General features: G+C 44.0%; 1 protein-coding gene and 1 long non-coding RNA gene across 2 annotated transcripts in view; one reads left to right on the forward strand and one right to left on the reverse strand.

Moving 5' to 3' along the window:
* BTD (biotinidase) overlaps positions 1-18,022 on the forward strand; it is a 57,175-nt gene that overhangs the window by 4,495 nt on the left and 34,658 nt on the right. The window lies entirely within an intron of this gene.
* Positions 4,182-8,713, reverse strand: LOC143783482 (uncharacterized). The gene is made up of 3 exons (XR_013217199.1): positions 8,565-8,713; positions 8,338-8,458; positions 4,182-4,554 (listed from the first exon to the last, which is right to left on the reverse strand). It is a non-coding gene; the product is annotated as an uncharacterized LOC143783482 (long non-coding RNA).

The raw sequence follows: 18,022 nt of genomic DNA on the forward strand, positions 1-18,022 counted from the left end.
GTTCTTCATATAGTATAATGTATTCCCCATAGTCCTAGATACAGTATAATTCAGCCCACATATAGTATAATGCAGCCACCTCCCCACAGAGTATAATGTAACCTCCCCAAAGAGTATAATGTAACCTCCCCATAGAATATAATGCAGCCCCCCCATATAGTATAATATAGCCCTCTCATAGAGTATGATGCAATCACCCCTCATAGAATATAAATATAATACAGCCCCCCATAAAATATAATGTAGCCCCAAACAGGATATAATACAGCCCACCTCCTTATAGAATATAATGTAGCCCCATCAAAGAGTATGATGCAATCATCCCTCATAAAATCTAATAAAGCCCCCCACAGAATATAATGCAGCCCCCATAGTATATGACACAGCCTCCTCCATAAAATATAAGGTATAATGTACCCCCCAAATATATAACACAGCCACATAGTGTATAACACAGCCTCCCCATAGAATATAATATACCCCCACATAGTAGTATACAGCACAGCCCACATAGTAGTATACAGCACAGCCCACACAGTAGTATACAGCACAGCCCACACAGTAGTATACAGCACAGCCCACACAGTAGTATACAGCACAGCCCACATCCCCCCCTTCCCTCCCCTCCTCTCCCCTCCCAAGAATGGGCCCCACAGTCCGGTAAAAAAAAACACAAGCTCCTCACCTCTCCTCGTGCCCGCACTGCTCCCTGCTCCTGTGTCGGCGGCTGCCGCTGCACTGCCCGGCACAAAGTGAGTGCGCGATGATGCGCACCTGCAATGTCAGAGGCAGAGCGGAGAATGATGGGAGAGGGAGCGTCAGGTGACGCTCTCTCCTCCATCATTGCTTTGAACTATACCAGCAGACGCAGGTATAGTTCAATGCGGCGGGGGAGTCGGTGCTGGTGGCAGGCGGGCCCCCCTGCCTCACAGGGGCCCCATAGCGGCTGCATGTCTTGCCGCTAGCTGGGGGCCCCTGGGGGAGTGGGGGCCCCAGGCAGCTGCCTGGTCTTCCTGCCCCTAACGCCGGCCCTGTCTGTAGGATAGGGTCTGTTTTAAGAACAGACCAGTGACGATCAAGAATTGATCTCATAAGGTCCCATCTGTGGTTATAGGTAGATATAATTCTCAGCTCACCATCCTTTTTCTCCCGGTTACACACAGCTCCACTCCTCCCGTTCGCCATCAAATCATCCCTAGAGGCTTTTTTAGCTCTTAAATAGCCATGTTTGATACACCTTCTGCTATATCCTCTATTAGAAAATCTCTCCCCAAGATCCACTGCCTATCTCTCGAACAAAGTCTCAGTAGTGCATACTCTTCTAGCACGGAGGAATTGTCCGACTGGTATGGACTTGATTGTGGAACACGGATGTGAAGAGGAGGCATGTAACAGGGCATTAACAGATGTCTCCTTGCGATACAAATCAGTATGAATAAGACCATCATTCTGCACTTTAAGTGTAATATCCAGAAATGAAATTTCCTTCTGATGGTACACATACGTGAGATGTGTGTTGGAGCCATTGCGGTTCAGTCCCAACATAAAATCATGCAGTTCAGCAACAGGGCCTTGCCAGATAAAAAGCACATTATCAATGTACCTAAACCATCCAATAATCTGGGGAGCGGCAAGATGCGCTTGATAGAACTCCCTTCCCCGCTGTTGGCACCACCCCTGTGTTCAGGTGTGCATGTCTGCGGCCCGTGCAGTCCAGAGCATTATGGATGGCGCTGGATGCTGACGTGTGCGGGTCAGTGACGTCTATGCGACGTCTCCTTGGCCCGCATGTCTGACGCACTCTGCCGGAAGTAATGTAATCACCGGCGCACGGATCCGGACACATGCGCCGTGAGGATGGACACATAGAGATGAGGGTATTTAATGGCGGTTAGGCACACAGTACACCACCGCACCTTGAGAAAGAGGCGAAACGTGCGTCGGTGGTGGCGTAGACATGTGTCCTGACTTAGCAACATCATGGGTAAGCACGGATGAGAGCGTATAACCCTGTCCTGCTTAATGGCATAGCGCGCAGTTTATTACAGCCATTGGATACTTGTATCATTACTATATATTTTTTGTCTGGATTTAAGGGTTATTTTCGTGCCACTTGAGCACCTTTTACCCATGAATAGCAATAACATCTGTAGTCAGGACATAACTGTCTGTATTTTGATTAAATGATCCTAGTCTATTTATATGTTGTATTTATTACTTTAATAAATTTATATTTTTTGATTACTCTTGGATTGTACTCCATTTTTCTTATGTTTTATGTTATGCCTAGGAGTGTCCCGTAGGTGCACCTTTGAGACATCTACATGGGTATTGGTCTCTGTGGCACCTTTATACTAATGTTGCCCTGTATGGTTTGTTTATCAACAATGTGACTAGCTCTGGCCCAGTGTCCCTATGTCTTGGCCCTTTTGTCTAGGGGCTTGGTGCTCTGGTTACAAGTAGTTAAGAGGGTCGTCCAAGGTAGCCGAATAGCTTCCCACAGGCAGGAATACTGGTATAGAAATATATTAGCTATACTCACCATTGTGCCCCTCCATTCTGGCGCTGTGTCCCATCGCTGGTCTTGGACAAGTTCCCCAGTTGGTATTTTAGTGCGATGTTCCACTCACCTGCTATTACCTCTTCCTACTTCTGGTTGAATCTTAGCTCTGCTCCATTAATGGAAGTTCTGACCCCCCTACAATGTTCCTCTGAAACTTGGTTGTTCACACTAAGGGTATGTTTCCACGTGGTGTATTTGCTGCAGATTGGATGCTGTGTACAGCCGCAGCATCCAATCCACAGCGGCCAGATGTTACAGTATAGTGGAGGGGATTTTTTTTGAAATCCCATCTCCACTATGCGTACAAAGACGCAAGAGGCAGACCTGCGTATACGCACATGCGGCCCGTCTTTCTAGACCACAGCATGTCTATTTATCTTGCGGAGAAGCTCAGTCTCCGCAATATAAATTACACAGTCTATGTATAGAATGCGATGATTCTGCATCTGTTCAATGAGCACAAGCGGGATCACCGTGTGTACAAAGGGGGGCAGCGCTGCCATTCCGGACTGTGGAAACATAGCCTAACACATGTTCTGTCCGTGCGCCGTTCATGGGTGCAACGGATCACACGCAGACAGCACACACAACGTTCGCCTCGGTGCTGGTGCACGTGGTCCATTTTCCACATGCTCCTCAGTTTCCTGAATAAAAACCTCCACAGTATTTTCCGATTTACACATCCGACTAGTGCATGTGAACAGTGGGCAGCTCATTAATCAGCTAACGAGCACATGGAGACCGTTAAGTCCACAAACCACCCCGAACAGCAGTTTATAAAAAAGAAAAAAAGAAAAGTTCATTACGCCACCTCCCTGGGTTCAGGGCTGAGTCTCCACCACTGCTCCTTCCTGTGTCTGTTATTGTCTGCAGTGTTGTCACGTCGACAGCGCTGCAGCCAATCCATGTACTCAGCAGTTCAAAGTCAACTCAGGTAGGGCCACTACGCACTATTGGCTGCAGACAATAACAGACATCAGGAATAGCTAGGGGAGAGGGAGTTTGTCTAGTTAAAGGGGTTTTCCAGTTTTGCAAAGATCAGAATATGAAATGGTGTGGATGCGTAAGCCCCTCTCTTCCTATTACAAATGATCCCTTTTTTTTTTTGCAAGGATCCAATGTGTCAGTCGGGAGAGATCCAGTATAGAGTTCATATGCAAATCAGGCTGGAAGAGCAATGGGGTCTTTAATTGTTCTTGGAAGAGGCTGTGCAATTGGATTGACCCCCCCCCACCAATGCACATTCAGCCTGATTTAGATATGACTTCTAGATGTGTTATGTCTCATGTCAGACACATATGATCTTTACAAATAAGGACTCGCTTATACAGAGGGACAAGCGTCTACAACCATGGCACTGCGTCCACAGGTAGAACGGGCCGACAGGTTCCACTTTCAACCAGTTACCTAAAAAGATGGGCTGCAGTTTGATGAGTGATCGCTATATGAATTCCTTCTGTATTTCCATCAAAAGGAAACGCCTGGATCTATCAATAACAAAATGTACGACTTGGAAATCTTTTATACCTCTCACACCCGGCACTGAATAATGCAAGCTGAGATGTAATAAGTCAGTAAAACTTACAATATTAGTAAATACAAAATATAAAACAATAAATAAAGATTAAAAACCACAGCAAAGCTTTATTCCAGCAGATGAAAATAATCTATGTCTATGAACATAAAATTATGACAGAAACATATGTACAAATTGCTCTATAAAAAAGATTGAACAGAAGAGTAAAGCAATGCATGGAGAGCTGGTGATGGTTACTGTAGGCCAATTTGCTGGCAGTACTTGGCATCCTGCACATTTAGTCTGCTGTCACTCCCTAAATGTCCACAATTTCATTGTTGTCCATGTATTGCCGCAGGTTGCTGTACTTGGACTCTCCATCAGTTCTTAAATCGCTTTCAAGCTTGTCCTTGATCCCGGGATTCATCATGTGTGCTCCCCTCCCAGTGATATAAGACTTCAAGAACTTGAAAAACTAATAGAAAAAAGTGACCAGTGATTAACCAAATGTGATCATTTTACTGAGACGTTTCTTTTATTTGGGGCGAACAGATTATCCATTAATGAACAGGAGACAGGTTTTTTTTTTTTTTGTTTGTTTTTTTAACCTAAACATGTACTGCCTAAGTGTATGTACTCTGTGTTAGTATATTTGCCTACGGCCGCCTTCTCCAGGGTCCAGCACCATTCTGCTCCTCTTCTCAGTGACGTCACCACTGTACAGATGCTCCGAATTACACTGTGCTTTGTATGACCCAGAAGTGGCTTTTCTTTTACAATGTAAGGCTGCCGTCACACTAGCAGTATTTGGTCAGTATTTTACATCAGTATTTGTAAGCCAAAACCAGGAGTGGGTGATAAATGCAGAAGTGGTGCATATGTTTCTATTATAGTTTTCCTCTGATTGTTGTCCTGGTTTTGGCTTACAAATACTGATGTAAAATACTGACCAAATACTGCTAGTGTGACGGCAGCCTAAATCTGTGGAGTGGCCGAAAAAGGCTCCATAGGCTTACCTAGTAAAAGAGACTTCTGGCTCAAACATAGAGCATAGAGTGATCGATATAGTCTGAAGTGCGGTGACATCACTGAGAAAAGGAGCAGAACTGCACTGGATACCAGAGAAGGCGGTCTTCAGCAGCCAAGCATCTTCCTCATTCTTGGAGGCTGGACGCTCCTAATTGACGGTATGGACCAGTATCAGGCATGAAATATACATGCTTTTGAGGCAGCTTTGACTGCAGCATTGGAAGTGAAGTGGCCCTGGAGATAAGTGTGTTACAGATATCCCACCCAGCTGCTGTGCAGTGCTGACAAGATCCAAAGAAAAGAACTTGTAAGTACTGCACGTGTTTGGTCACCGTTGTTAGGCCAGTCTCACACGTCCAGATAATTCCGGTACCGGAAAAATCGGTACCTTAGTTATCCGTGTCCATGAGCTCATCTGGCACATCAGTGTGGCACACGTGCGGCAGCCATGTGCCGACTGAGTACCACACGGACCGTGCAGGAGACAGCGCTACAGTAAGTGCTGTCCCCCCTGCGTGTGGTGCTGAAGCCGCCATTCATTCCTTCTCGCCATTCATTCCTTCTCCCCAGCAGATTTCGCTGGAGAGAAGGAATGAAAAATCATGTTTTCTTAATTTTTTTTTTTGTTTTTAAAATAAAGTTCCCGGTCACTTCCCGCCTCCCACCCCCTGTGCGCCCGCCCGCTTGCATTAAAATACTCACCCAGCTCCCGCAATGCTTCATCTCAGCGCCGCAGCTTGTCCTGTATGAGCGGTCACGTGGTAGCGCTCATTACAGTGATGAATATGCGGCTCCACCCCTATGGGAGAACGCTGCTGGAGAGAAGGAATGAATGGCGGCTTCAGCACCACATGCTGGGGACAGCGCTTAACTCTAGCGCTGTCTCCTGCACTGTCCGTGTGGTCCTCAGTCGGCACACAGACAGCATCTGTGTGTGATCCGTGTGCTCCCACGAACACTGACATGTCTCCGTGTTTTTCAAACGGACACACAGTCCGTGAAAACACACTGACATCTGCAGAGACACATTTATTTTAATGTGTCTACGTGAGTTAGTGTCTCCGGTACGTGAGAAAACTGTCACCACACGTACCGGAGCCACTGACGTGTGAAACAGGCCTTAGACTGCAGCTCTGGCCAGTTCCCAAGACAAGACAAGATGTAAACATAAAACAATAGTAATATTAAGAGAACAATGATACATTTTAAGAGATAATGAATTGGAAACTTGCCTTTGCAATTAAATAAAAAGAAAGTCCGTCTCACCCGCGTAAATGATTGCCGCAATCGGACCAAGGCTATGACATAGAGAGGAAAAGAAAATGTTCAACTCCACGATGGTGCAAAAAAACAAGCAGCATGAATAAGGGTGCTATCTCGCCTGAAACGCATTGATGCAATGTTTTTTATTCCATTTCTTCCATGGACATTGTAAGTGTACCTCCCCCCACCCCCCGAAAAAAAATAGCCATGTACAAGATACACTTAAAATGTGCAAGGAAAAAAAAAATCAAAAACATTGTATCAATGTGTTTCTGGTGTAATAGCACCCCTAATCATGGTTATTTATTTTTTTGCACTCTTCCACCGAATAAACTACTTTGCGGCATCGTGGAGCTGAACATTTTCTCCTTTTACTTTCCAATTATATATTCACCTTTTGAAAATGGAAATAATCCTCTTAAAGTTGGTTTTATACACTCTTAACTATCTATTATGTCCTGATCAGGTACTGCTGCCATAACAAAGCAGGCACTAAATGCTTTGGTCCTATCCAGTAAAAGCCGGAGAAAAAAAACTCCCAATACCTTGAAAAAGTATCCATACCCTGTGAACTTTTCCAAATATTTTCACGTTCCACCCAAACATGTAAAGGGGTGGTCTGGAAGTCAAATACATTTTATTGATGATCATGTCCGAAGAGCTGTAGAAATGAATGGCGCTATATAAGCCCTCCCCTGAAATGGGGCATCATCAGTGACACGGCCGGGCTATTGACTCAGGATGGTGGGATAAAGGGGCTGAATACAAGCTCACATCTCAACTTTAAAAATATACACTTGAAAATATTTAGAAAAGCTTGTGTAATTTCTCTTACACTTCAGAAATACTTGCTACTTCGTGTTGGTGTATCACATAAAATACAGTTAAGTTTGTGGGTGTATCATGAAAAAATGTGGAATGGATACTATATCACAGCACTGTTGGTGGCAAAAAACCTGGTGACTAATAATAATAATAGAAAATTGGACAATTGTGATTGTTTGCATAAGTAATTGAATAATCCTCAATAATATACTATTCCGTTCACATTAATTCAGTGCTCTGCGTTGCGCAATACTTAAGGGTTTCCTTTCGGAATTCCAAAAAAACTGTATTCCAACAGGAACCCCGACCTAACCAATCAGTAGAATAAAGCTGACTAAGTCACTGTGGACACAATCTGGCAGTTTTTGTCTGTTTTTTGCATCTGGAATAGATGGAATAGTGGCTGAACTGAAGCCAGACTGTGTCCACAGTGACTGCAGGCTCCATTGAAGTCAGTGATTACATGGGGCTCCTGTTGGAATACATTTTTTTTTTTTTTCCTAGGGATTCTACAGAAACCCCGATGACGTGCTTAGCATGTGTGTGAACCGAGCCCAGTAAATATTCGGTTTGGTCTGTATAGGCTTTCAGCCTTTGGATCTGAGCAATATTGTTCCTATTCACTGATGGTACGAACGACTATCACAAAACCAAAAAGGGATGTGATTGGTAGCTTTAAAAAAAAGAAAAAAGTGTAATAAAAAAAATATTGCAGAAATCTTATGCTTTATTTATGTAAAACAGGGATTTACTTATAGTATAGTTGTAATACAAAGTATCTGATTCTGGGGGACTGTTACTTGCATCATAAATAACTTAAATCTTATATTGTATCATAAGCAGATTGTTTGGTTTGATCATTGTTATACTCTTCACCCTGATGGCTTCTCACTAAATCCACATACATAGTGGTGGTCACTAACATCAGTTCTTGTATAAAAATCTGGTGAGGGCATCTTACATGTGTGAACAGTTAAGTCATACATAAAAATAAGTTTAAATCCCCATTAACCCTTTGTCTTTTGTCATCCTAGTTAATTATCTTAAATGTTATCTACTCCAGTTTTGCTGCCTATTTAATTCTGCACACATTTTCTTTTACAGTATATCAAAACAATATATAAGGTAACAAGATTATTACCAAATCTCTGTTGTATGGATTTCCCAAGGATTTCCATTCTCTCTCTTGGGAGGACTGAGCAGCTGTGCTTACAATAAGTAGAGATAGTATGTAGACTGCTACGACATGGGTTTCTTTCATCCTATTAAAATATAGAAAACATCCATAGATCGGTGCATTCAATATATGACCTGAAATGCCGAGAAGTAGAACACGTGCAGACTTCAATAGAAGAGAAACTCTCTTACCTTCTGGAAAGCAGCAGCTGTGCCTGTGTCCACCACTGCCTCCTTGTCTTCCGCTCCACAGACTGACAGCCAGATTCACTGACTCAATTTATATGTCTTAATGACAATCCGCTTCCCACACTGAAGTTGTGTGCAGATGAGCACGATCAGTTGACCTGCTTTGTTCACCCACTAATGGAGCAGCAATTAGAGCCCCTTTGAGAATATTTTTCATGAGTAAGAGGATTGGGGGAAAAAAAAAGCTCAGGAATAAAGCTAAGTTTTCTGAAATGTCTCATTTAATAAAACTTTGAGAGGCCACTCGTGTTTGGAGAGGTGCTTCACACCTACGTCATAGATGCTCTCTTCAGAGATGTGTCTTTAAAAAAACCAAACCCATAGCACTAGAAGTGCTGTTATAATTTAATGATTTCAGTCGTTTCATGTAAGAGAAATGTGTATTTTTAACTTTAACCCTTATTGTGCTGCTTCTGATGTCTATCCATAGAGACGTAGTTGCAAGTACCATACGAGGGAAATCATCACTCTAATCCTCGCTGTGATTTATTCAGCAGTTTGCATACAAAATAATGCTGAAAGCGGAATTTGTTCTGAATGTTTTTAGTGCCTGCCATATATTCAGTTTATTTTATGCTTACTAGATTTGTTCATTTACATATCATTTATCTTCAAAAAGGTGAACTCTGTAGACTGAAGAGAAATGAGGATTTGCCATCAACCAGGTATGATGGTTTTAATGTTGTGATTGCAGCCACAATTGTAAGGCTTAGGCCGGGGTCACACTTGCATGTGCAATGCAAGAAACTCTCTCCCCTCAATACCCGGCACTGCCGCCGGCACTCGGGACCGGAGTGTGCGGCTGCATGTATTTCTATGCAGCTGAACGCTCCGGTCCCGAGTTCCGGTGGCAGTGCCGGGTATTGAGGGGAGAGACTTGTGTGAGTTTCTCGGGTTGCACACGCAAGTGACCCCAGCCTTCGAGTGCTTTTACACTACACTTGGTCCCATCGTGTACATGCGCCGACAGCATCAATGTGTGCTTTGCCGTGCATTATTTTTGAACATATACCCCCCCACGCTAGGCGGACAATCAGAAGCGGTCTACTACATCTGAGTGTCTACCTCCACTTAGCGTATACACCCAAAAATGATGCATGGCAGTGCACACGTTGACTGTCTGCACCATTATAGTCAATGGTCCCATCGGCGCATGATGCTGAATCCCATTTTCTGTGTGGGAGTTTGGACATGAGCCCCAACGGGACCACTGAACGTGGGACAAAGCGTAGTGTAAAAGGTCTCTTACATTAAATTATCTCCACATCATGGTCGTTCAGACCTACAGTTGCAGTCAAATATATTCAACCCATTGCATATTCGTTTAGTAAACTTTGCAAACATTCTCCTGTTTGCAGTATCTTAACACAACTAATATATCAAGTGGTTTCTCCACATTCAACACAAAAAGTCACTTTTATGATTGTTGCAGTCTCAGAATTATTCAATCCCCCTAAAAATAATGTCTAATAAGAAAACATTTGTAAATCAGATGTTGTCCTCAAGAACATCAAAGCTTCATTAGTTACATAAGGTAATGCTTGAGATAAAACACATCAAATACCTGGATTGGCTAGGGGTTTGCTGACTGATATTTGATTGCATGTTAAAAATATGGCAAGACAAAAAGTTAAAGGGGTTTTGCAAACTTGAATGAATGGTTTTAAAATAATAATTAAACTAAGGCATATTCACCCTTTAGCACCCCTGTGGATTCAATGCATGCGGTTCTGGAGGTCTCCTCCAGGAGCAATGTTTGATCTTTTCAGATGTTGACAGGATAAATGAATAGACAGCTGTGTGTTACCGTTCATCTTCTGAAGGTTTGTCCCGCAGAGTGTGAGACATTTGGGAGATATGCTGGTTATATATTGAATGTCCATCTGGAGCAAGCTATCTAATTAGATGCCCCGAAGATAAAGTCCAGGAACAGTATGAACTTATACAATCAAAAACCCATCCACATTTCCTGTAACCAATCTCAATGTCTTGGCTGAATGGGATGGGTTTTCTCTAAAAACTTGCCTCTCCATACATATATTCAGTAGTACAACATTATATTACTTTTATTTTACCAGTCTTTTTCCACAAAGCCTGTTTCTACTTGCAAGCATGGTCTTTTCCTGACAATGCAAAGACCTATCCCCTGTCATGATCCAGACTGGGTTTTGAGTCCTGTTTTCTCGTTTTCCCGGTCTGGTCATGTCAAGCGTTAATCTTTCTCAGTCTCTGTCTGGGTTCAGGTTGGCTACTTATCGCCACTGCTTCCTGCAGGCGATGTCAGTTATAGTTTTTGCCTAGTGCTGCTGTAGCTGACTCTGATTGCTCTGATTTGTTCTGCTGCATTTGCTGTCTGAACCCATGTCTGTTTCCCCAATTCCCATCTTGGCTCTGTTTCCCTTTTACTGTGCTGACTCCCTGGTTTTGACTTGGCTTGTATCCTGATCTGCTTCTGTCTTTTGGCTTACTCGCTCCTGACTGTTATTGACCCCCTGGCTTATCTCTGTCATGAGTTTACTTATTCCTTTGGTACTGTGCTACAGTCTATGATTTGACCCGGCTTGTTTGACTATTCTGCTGCCACCTGTGGGAGCCTCACTGCTGCACTGCAGGCCAGCTCTGTTTAGGTGCAGTCCTGCTTCCACTCTACTGCCATCTAGTGGAGCCTGCACCTACCTGCATTGCAGCAGCGTGACATCCCCATTTTCTGTAATCTGTCTCATTGTATCTGCTGCTAGAGATGATGACTTGACAACAGGCAGTGAAGTCAGAAGGGAGACGCCTAGTGGCCTACACTTTACAGTGATTTTTCAGGGGGTAAAACAGAATAATTTTTAAATCCAGTGATTTGACGATTATTTATCACATTATCTATCAATTGGGATCAAGTGTGAAATTACAGTGATCATGTACGAAAAAATGTGCACTGATATAAAGTATTACTGGCACACACAGTACTTGTATTCTATTGCATGGCCTTTTGTATTGATAGTTCGACTTTTTTTATATAATTATGACTAAGTTAGCAAGAAAGAGGTCACTTTTGTGAGTCTTTAGTTGTCACGTAAGACTAACAGGAGATTGGAAACCTCCTGTGGTCAACGAAGCAAGAAGACTTGTAATAACTAACTGATAAATTACACTGAATTGCAGTAAATTCACAAAAGTAAACAAGTCGAATTGTATAATGGAAATTGTACAGTTCTTCTCTAGACCATGGTGACATTTTACACCTGTTTTGAGGACTTCCGAGTAAAGTGAAGTAATAAAATAATTTAATGGTAGCAATTACATAAAATTACCTATTTGGTTTGTTCCGCGAACAAAAAATGTTTCCTAAGGTCAAACAAAATTAGACCCATTTCTAAGAAACCATCAATTCCAAGTTAACTTTTAAATTAGTTTTAGAAAAATGGAAATAAGAGATAAGCTAGTTGTAGAATGTCAATGCAGTCAGTAAAATGGTAGGCTGTACATACGGTCTCATGTTCCAGGCATTCTGTGTGGCAGATATTTTTCATTAGACGCAATGTAGCTATATATATATATATATATATATATATATATATATATATATATATATATATATATATATATATATATATATATATATATATATATATTCTACAAAATTGCTACATTGCTTCTAGGGAAAAGATCTGCACATGGAATGTCTGTTGATATGGTATTGGGACTCTGGGCGCTAACCAGGTCTGTAGGGTTAGGGTCACCATAGTCTAACCCTGTCTCCCCGGATTACTCCTGAAGGTGAAGATGCAGGGTTCATGAGCCTTGCTATGCTCCTATATCTACCCTGATCTGCCCCCTTCCTATACACGTCAGCTTCCCAGTGTAGTGCGAAGCTGAAGTGCATAGGAACACAATATCCAAACATGGGAAGACGGATGGGAATAAACAAAAATGCTAACAATACAAAGTACACACACCAAACAGAGTGGGAAGCAAGGGAGTTAAAGAAAGGAGAAATCAAATAGGAGAGGATAAGTATGTGCACACAAACAAACTCCGATCTCCAAACACCAACTCTAACCATGAACTATACCTCCAACTCCAGAACCAGGCAGTAAGAACTAACACTGACAATCCCTAAGTGCCAGAGGAAAGCTTATATAGCCGAGGGGCATGTCCACACTGAACAGCAGAGACAATCTAGGCAGGAAAGCTCCAGGAGCATCAACTGAATAGATTTACTCTTGCACTGCTAGCTAGGAAAAAAACTGCACTGTTTAATACGATGTTGAAGTACTTCTAACCAGTGCAGGAGTTTGTGAAACAAGACATTGCAGTTATCTGGTCTTTCTCTGTCACAGTATTCCCGTAACAATGTCTATATGGAAATATAAGAAGAAGAAAAATAGAGCAACACAGATAGAGTCTGGGTGCAGAGCTGTTATGATCCTTAGTGGTTGAGGATCACAAATTACTCCAGCTAAGTAACAAACGTAGGACAAGCTCTAGGGAGGTGGCAAACTGGACTGACCGCAAATCTGAACCTATCCAAACACACTAGAAGTAGCCGGTGAACGTGCCTAAAAAATCCTAGACGTCTCGAGCCAGCCTGAGGAACTAACTACCCCTAGAGAGAAAGAAAGACCTCTCTTGCCTCCAGAGAAATAATCCCCAAAGATATAGAAGCCCCCAACAGATAATAACGGTGAGGTAAGAGGAAGGCACATACACAGGGGTGAAAGCAGATTCAGCAAATGAGGCCCACTAATACTAGATAGATTCCCTTTTCTATTTTCTGCTATGCGGTCAGTAAAAAACCCTTACAAAATATCCACACTGAGATTTCAAGAACCCCCACACCAACTCACGGTGTGGGGGGAGAAACTCAGTCCCCTAGAGCAACCAGCAAGCAAGGAAATCACATTTTAGCGAGCTGGACTAAAAACATAATGAACACTGATAATCAAAAAATGATCAAACAAAAACTTAGCTTGTCTTGGAGAGACTGGGAGCAAGGTAGACACAAGGAATCTGAAGAGCACTGAATACATTGATAGCAGGCAAGGAACTGAGTATCCAGGTGAACTTAAATAGGAAACCAACCAAGGATAACGAACCAGCTGATGCTGCAACCTGCAGAAAGACAACACTACACAGTACCGCTAGTGACCACTAGAGGGAGCCCAAAAATAGAGTTCACAACACAGAGCCCCCCAGGCAAATACTAAACCTCAATATAAAAATCCAGAAAAAATGGAGGCAGCACACCATTTGTAGTGAAGAGGAGCTATTTATTCAGCCCAGAAAGCGACATTTCGGGCCCAACAGGAACCTTTCTCAAGCCTTGAGAAAGGCTTGAGAATGGTTCCTGTTGGGCCCGAAATGTCGCTTTCTGGGCTGAATAAATAGCCCCTCTTCACTTCAAACTGTGCTGCCTCCATTTTTTTCTGGATTTTTATATGGAAATATATAGATAGGTATATTCTAACTAGACCAGGAAAAAAGTGTTTGATGTATACATTTTCACTAAGTTCTTTATCGTATACTGTGCAAATAAACCAGCCAGTCAGTTTGGTAGCAGGGAACAGTGTTGTGTTTTTGTTTCCTCCCCGTATCATTTTCCATTATTACACATAACTTAACTTAATTTATGGACATCTATGGTTTGATTTCTTTGCTTGTGTGGATTTGATGGATTGTCACCGAATTTCCTATTTGTAGTACCTTTTAAGAAATATATTTACTTTGAAAATTGATGACGTGTTCAATACTTATTTAATCTGCAATGTGTTATTTTTATTTTTTTTTATTATGCTGTGCGTATATAGCTACATCATATTCCGCAGTGCTTTACAGACGTTATCAGATCTGTCCCCATTGGGGCTCACAAACTAAATTAAGTGTGTGTTTTGTATATATCTCCCCTGAGTATTCCACATTTGCTTTATAAATGTGATACCTGGTTCCAGACAAATAGTCCTTTTTATTTAGTGTGCCTAATATGCTAATCATAATTTTTACCAAGGAGGTGTTGCTCAAAGGGAAATTATGTAACGTATAGGATAAAAACAATGAGCAAATACCCTGCAGTAGGTAAGTAATAGTACATGTAAATAACAGCTCATCCAGCATGGCACATCAATGCGAGCTGTGGCAAGAAGGTATGCTGTGTCTGTCAGCGTAGTGTCCAGAGGCTGGAGGCGCTACCAGGAGACAGGCCAGTACACCAGGAGACGTGGAGGGGGCCGTAGGAGGGCAACAACCCAGCAGCAGGACCGCTACCTCAGCCTTTGTGCAAGGAGGAACAGGAGGAGCACTGCCAGAGCCCTGCAAAATGAACTCCAGCAGGCCACAACTGTGCATGTGTCTGCATAAACGGTTAGAAACTGACTCCATGAGGATGGTCTGTGTGCCCGACATCCACAGATGGGGGTTGTGTTCACCATCCAACACCGTGCAGGACGCTTGGCATTTGCCACAGAACACCAGGATTGGCAAATTTGTCACTGGTGCCCGGTGCGCTTCACAGATGAAAGCAGGTTCACACTGAGCACATGTGACAGAGTCTGGAGATGCCATGGAGAGCAATCTGCTGCCTGCAACATCCTTCAGCATGACCGGTTTGGGTCAGTAATGGTGTGGGGGGTGGAATTTCTTTGGAGGGCCGCACAGCCCTCCATGTGCTTGCCAGAGGTAGCCTGACTGCCATTAGGTACCGAGATGAGATCCTCAGACCCCTTTTGAGACCATATGCTGGTGCAGTTGGCCCTGGGTTCCTCCTAATGCAGGACAATGCCAGACTTCGGCTGGAGTGTGTCAGCAGTTCCTGCAAGATGAAGGCATTGAAGCTATGGACTGGCCGCCTGTTCCCCAGACCTGAATCCGACTGAACACATCTGGGACCACAGAGTGTCCAGGAGGTGGTGGATGCTTTAGTCCAGGTCTGGGAGGAGATCCCTCAGGAGACCATCCACCGCCTCATCAGGAGCATGCCCAGGCATTGTAGGGAGATCATACAGGCACGTGGAGGCCACACACACACTACTGAGCATCATTTCCTTGTCTTAAGGCATTTCCATGGAAGTTGGATCAGCCTGTAACTTCATTTTCTCTTACCCCATGACGGCACCATGGGGAGAGAGAGAGAGAGAGAGAGGGATCTGCCCTCGGGGACAGGAAACCTACAGGTAAAAAAGGCGGTACCTCTCTCCCACATCAGTTCGGTTTCCTGTCCCTGACGGGGAACCTGCAGCGTGGACGTCGTGGGATGCCGGGGGTTCATCGATTCGGTTATTGGCAGCGGGGGGCCCTGCTTCGAATACGGTGGCTAATCCTCCCCCGAAGGCCACGTTCTCAGGGTCGGCGGGCCCGTGCGTGAGCGGGGGAGAAGCAGTGATGAAAGACCCAGTCTGCTTCTCCCCCATTGAAGCATAGAAATAGCTGGTAATAGGTGACGGCGGTTACCTCGTGTCTTACTGCCGGTTCTCCCACCGGGTAGTGCGCTCGTCCATGGGTCCCTCTGTTGGCACCAGCGGGCGCTTGGGATCCTGGGGCTGGAGCGGGCGCTTCCTCCGGCGTGGTCGGCAGGCGTGCTCCGGGCAGTACTCTTTGCAGGGAAAGATGGCGGCAGCAGAATGCGCATGCACGGGCCGGGCGCAGAGCATTCTGGTACTCCCAGAATGCTCAGCACAGGGGTCACTTCCGGGGCGGCGCACAGCATCTCTGGGTAAAAGCCCAGCGGTGCGCCGCCCCACCTATATATAAAAGAGGACAGAAAGCGAATGGCCGGTGCTCAGCAAGGTCTCACTATGAGTGAGGTAGAGCAACCAGCAGAAGAAACTCTGCAGACCCTGCTGAAAAAGAGCCAGCCCCAACAGCAGCAGCACCATCGCCAGCAGCGGCGACAGCACGATGCTTCTTCCCAGCGTCGCAGCTCCGGATCTCAATGTAGCAGAAGCTCGGGTGGATCCAGCAGACCAGTAACGGTTCAAGTCGAGGAAGCTACTCCTACGCCAGAACCGGTATCCCCCTTAAATTAGGAGGGTAAGTGATCTTCGTGAATGCTCAGGTTCTAAAAGGGTTTTTTTTATTGTATTTTTTTCTTGGGGGAAGAAATGTACAGTGAAAACCAGGCACAGAGTTTGCCCGATCTGCTCCGTAGAACTACCCACTACATGGGTAAAGAAACTCTGTGCCATATGCATAGAAAACACCATTTCCGAGGAGTCCCCAAGATTCACATCCGATTTAAAACAATTAATTCAATCACAGGTAGAGGATGCGTTAAAAATTGCCAAAGGATTGAAAAAGAAGCGTAGATCTAAACATATGTCCCCGGAGCCAAGTTCTAGTGAAGAAAATAGTAATATATCTGATTCAGATAGAGAGGAAAGCGGACTATCATCCTCTTCTTCCTCGGAGGGGGTTCACAATTGTTTTCCCATTGAAGAGACAGATGCTTTGGTAAAAGCGGTAAGAACTACCATGGGGCCAGTAGAGACTAAATCCAAAAAAAGGGCACAAGACTTTATGGTTAGCGGTCTGGAACAAAGGAAACGTAGGGCGTTTCCTATAAATGATAAAATACATGCCCTAATAAAAAAAGAGTGGAAAAAACCAGACAAAGTCCTCTTAACCCCGAAAAGGAAATATCCTTTTGATGACCCAGCCTGTTCTTCCTGGAGTAAAGCCCCAAAACTGGACGTCGCAATAGCAAAAGCATCGAGAAAATTTGCTTTACCTTTTGAAGATATGGGGACCCTAAAGGACCCTATGGATAAGAAGGCTGAGGTATTTCTAAAAGGTGCTTGGGAAGCCGCGGGGGGGGGGGGGGGGACTAAAACCGGCTATAGCCTCCACATGTACTGCCAGAGCATTAATGGTGTGGTTGGACCATCTACAGTCACAACTAAAGGATAGATCCTCAAGAGAATCAGTATTAGATTCAGTCTCGATAATGAAAGGAGCAGCGGCGTTCCTGGCGGATGCATCTATAGACTCTGCCAGACTAGCGGCAAGAGCTGCTTCTTTTTCAAACGCAGCTAGAAGGGCTTTATGGCTCAAATGCTGGCCGGGGGACTTACAAACAAAGTCCAAATTATGTTCCATACCCTGTGAGGGGGAATTTCTATTCGGCCCTACCTTAGATGATATCCTGGAGAAAGCGGGGGATAAGAAAAAAGCCTTCCCGGGGTTCCCTAATCAATTATATAAACGGTCCTTTCAGAACAGAAAATTTATGCGTAGAAGGCCACCAAAAAATCAGAAAGAAGGATGGGACGATAAAAAATTTAAGGGAAAAGGCTACTTGTTCAACAAGCCTGACACCAAGAAACAACCCCAATGAAGGTGGTCCCCAGGTGGGAGGAAGACTGGCACACTTTCTTCCAGCCTGGGAAAAAATATCAGGGAGCTTATGGACCCTAAATATA

The sequence above is a fragment of the Ranitomeya variabilis genome, chromosome 6 (genome assembly GCF_051348905.1).
Source record: "Ranitomeya variabilis isolate aRanVar5 chromosome 6, aRanVar5.hap1, whole genome shotgun sequence".
Classification (NCBI taxonomy): Eukaryota; Metazoa; Chordata; class Amphibia; order Anura; family Dendrobatidae; genus Ranitomeya; species Ranitomeya variabilis.